Source organism: Grammomys surdaster, unplaced genomic scaffold (assembly GCF_004785775.1).
Source record: "Grammomys surdaster isolate TR1022 unplaced genomic scaffold, NIH_TR_1.0 239, whole genome shotgun sequence".
Lineage (NCBI taxonomy): Eukaryota > Metazoa > Chordata > Mammalia > Rodentia > Muridae > Grammomys > Grammomys surdaster.
In genome coordinates, this window is record NW_021604684.1 from 8,991,049 (window position 1) to 8,995,098 (window position 4,050).

The 4,050-nt window shown below is 45.1% G+C and overlaps 1 pseudogene; it reads right to left on the reverse strand.

Moving 5' to 3' along the window:
* Nucleotides 1-1,309: 1,309 nt before the first annotated feature.
* LOC114626711 lies at nucleotides 1,310-4,050 on the reverse strand (annotated as a pseudogene).

Sequence of the window (4,050 nt, forward strand, 5' to 3'; positions counted from 1 at the left end):
ATTGTCATCATCACCACCACCACCACCACCACCACCACCACCACCACCATCATCGTCATCATCATTATTATTTTACTTATTCACTTTACATCCTGCTTACTGTCCTCCTCCCAGTCACCCCCTACCACAATCCTTCCCTATCCCCTTTTCCTATAAGTGGATGTGGGTCACCCTGGGTATCCCACCACCCTGGCACATCAAGTCTCCGTGAGGCTAGGCACATCCTCTCCCACTGAGGCCAGACAAGGCAGCCCAGCTAGAAGAACATATCCCACATACAGGCAACAGCTTTTGGGTTAGCCTCTGATCCAGTTGTCCAGGACCTACATGAAGACCAAGCTGTGGCTCTCAGAGACTGAACCACCAACCAAAGAATGTACACAGGCTCACAATTACCTAATCCATGCAATTAAGTTGAATTTGCCAATCATGCTAAGCCTAATTGAGAGATTAGCCAAAGCTTCATTCTTTTTTAAGCAAATACATGATTTATTGGAACCGGGTTAAAGGTGTTTCACGGAGAGCATATGCGTAATTACAAAGTTCTGAGGCCCCCAATGCAAGGCACCCCTCCAGGTGGAGAAGCTGTGGATACCACAGGACAAGGACCATTTTGGGTTTTATGTCTTGTCCTATTTCTGACAAGTCATCCTCCTGAATCTCATTCAATACAGAGGATGCAAAAAGAATGCTTGCCACATATATGTAAACAGTCTCTACAATAAACACAGCAGGCTAGCATGGATAGCTTTTATTTACCTACCCCAACTCCTTTTACATGTGAGTAATCTGCATTCCACCTTGCCCTTCTCCCATTGAAAGTAGGCATAAATCCTGAGCCATCGAGGTTGGGGTAACCACTCAACTAGGTCACAGCCCAAATGACCTAGAAGCTCCCTCCCCACTGAGAAAAGGAAGAGCTTAGAGAAGGCAGTCTGTCCTACCTAGCTCCCAATGGGGGAAGGAGGATTGAGGGGACTGGGAGAGTGCCCCACTCCACTGCCTCAGTCCATAAGTCAAAGCAAGGGGAATGAAGAGGACCTTCCCTCTGAAATACAACACCAACCTCACCATGGAGGCAAAAGGACAAGTGAGTGGGATCACTTCCCTCTGTGGGAGAGGTGGAAGGAGAACACATACCATCAGTGGCTGTGGCACCCTCCATAACTGAGGTTTGGATGCAGCCTCAGCACCAAGTGGGGAGAAGGGAAAAGGGAGAAGGGATGACAGTATGGCACTGTCCACATCTCCCGCCCCCTGTCCCCAGCACAGGCTTTCCTCTCTTTTCACTAGCCCAGCTCAGGGGGATTCAGAAGGAGTCTGTGATGGAATCCAAGGAAACCTGTCTCTTCTTCCGTTCTTGGGAGCAGTGTAGGCAAAACCATTTCCCTTGGTTGTCAGGCCCATACAGGCAAAGTGGAACCACTCGATGGAACAATCTGGATTGTCACAGCCGATCATTTCTTCATAGGAGACCTGGTGACAAAGGCAGTATGTGGGTTCATTGGGATCCACAGGTGTATCCAACACATCAGAGAGATGGACACTGACAAATGTCGCTGAGGGCATCCCATACTCAGGACTTGTGCACACAACTTTTAACTTCTTCTGGGCAGCCTTGGGGCTTCTTCATCTGAGTTTTTCCCTTTGAAACTTGCACGGGCAGCTCTTTTACTCCTTTTGGGTCTGGCCCTTTTTGCCTTTGCTGGAAGAGCCGTCATAGTCACTTGACTTGATCTGTTTTTCCTTCAGATCAGACTCAAAATTGGCCAGGTCGGTGTCCAGTCGCCGATTGTGTTTGTCCACCCTCCGTCCTTTGGTATAGGTCCCTCATGAGCGTAAGTTTCTCTGTAATTCAAATGGGAGGTCTTCAATACTAGTTATGCTCCATGAAGGCAAAATCTCTTTACACAGCTTGACCTCAGATTTTCCTCTTTGGTGGTGAAGACTGAACTTCAATCCCAGGGGCTTCCCTCTGTTAGGCGAGTGCTCTAATGTCTTCTCTGTCCAGAAAATGTTCCAAATACGTCCCAGCAGCCATCTTGAAGCAAAACGAAGCCCAAAGCTTCATTCTTATTGACAGCACCCCACTTAATTGGGGATTGTGTTTAGAGTCTTTATTAAAGGATCTCAGATGAAACTTTAATAGTTTGTAGTTGACCCTTGTTTCCTCATTGAAAGTCTCTAAGAGAAATGGCTCCTAATGACAGTATCCAGTCGTCCTTTTGCTCAGCCCATTCTCTATACTAAAATAAAAAATGTACCATTTACTCTCCTTAAGAGCCTCCAAGGATGATGGTTCTCAGTTCATGGTAGTAACATTATTTATGTGTCAAATTCCATATAAATCCATACAAAAAGAGATAATAATTCATAAATAAATTCTTTTCTATTCTATTTATCATTTATAAATTTATCTTTTCATAGTAATGAGTAATCTATAATTTATAAATTAGACTTCAAGTAACCTGAATCTCTCCAAGTTTCTAAATATAGGTATTGCTCTCAAGATTAAAAAAAAAGAGAGAGAGACTACATCCATGGGGTAATGGTGTTATCAGTGGGTACTTCTCAGCCTAAATTCAAAGCTGAACTTTAATGTCATCTATGGAATGAGTGACCTTAGCCAACTCATCAAGACTCCCTATATTCACTCTCTTTATTTTAGATAATAGGTAGTATGTGCCTCTTCTAGCGGTCAGGGGGTAAATGAGCTAATACCTACAAGCCTAGACCCTGGCTGAATGAAAACCGTAGCTAGCGAGCCATGGAGCCGCTTCACCACTGTTCCTTATGTTATTTTGTTGGTTTGTACCAGTGCTGCCTCAATAGGGTACCAGAAGCGGTGTGCCTCCAGTGAGAAAGTGTCTTATCTCAGTCTGAGTCTGAAATCAATGGTGTCATGAGGACTAACTGGTTCTAAGAGCTGAGGACGAGAACCTAACTTGCTCAGTGGGCTTCCCTCCCAGCGTCTCGGGTTTGCTGGCAGCATTTGGTATTCCTTGGAATAATGTAGACACATCCTTACAGTTTTGGCCTCCTACCTGTGTGGACCTCTGCTTTTGTATGCTTGACTATCTCCAAATCAGTCTCCTGTCTAAGGACACCTGTCATATGAGATGAAAAACTTCATGTCCATTCTACTATGCTCTCATTTAACCACACACACACACACACACACACACACACACACACCCCACAACCTTATTTACAAATAAGGTCACACTCTGATTGGGGAAGAGGACTTCGGTGAACATACTCAGGAAAAGATAACAACTCCACCTGGACAGGCCTCGACGTGTTCTCTTATAGATCATCTCTGCCCTCAGTGTCTCTAACAGCCTCTCATAACCCACAAACTTGTTTGACAAACTCACTCCTGCTTGATTCTCAGGTCTCAGTGACATCTGACTTTCTAAGCATATTGTACCATTTCAGAGTCAAGGCCTCACTGCTGGCCTCCCAGTGTCCCGCGTCACCAGAGCTCTTATCATACCTCTCCTTCCCGCAAGACTTCAAACTCCTGGTAGTCCTGGCAACTTCAGTAAGCATCAGAACCCAAATGGATCCTGAGTAGCTACCTCATGTCAAGGTCTCACCTCATTTTTCAGATCTCCCCTAATTTTGTGGTTTTGTGGATACTCATAAGGAAAGAGCTAGAAGATCTAGAAAAGTTTGTAAGCATTGTATTGATTGAAATTGAGTTTAGAGATGAGAAGCTGGGATGGTTGTTTCAAATAAAAAGGACTTAAGGCAAGGAATGTGTTGCACAGTTACCCAAAGGTTGACTAATAAAATGCTCAAAACATGTGTAAGAGTAACTTCGAGAGGATGCTACCACCAGCCAGAACGAGAGAACACAAGCAAGCAGAGAGGCTGCCCGGAAAATGCCATACACAGGAAGTTCCCAGCTGGGCAGCAGTTAGATCTCAGAAAGGGGAAGAATCATATGACTAGAACATGGGTTTCAGAACAGCGGACAGCTTATCCAGAGGTGCTGAGATGAGCTGGAAGTGAGTACCAACCGTTCCTGGCTGCCAGTGTCACCAT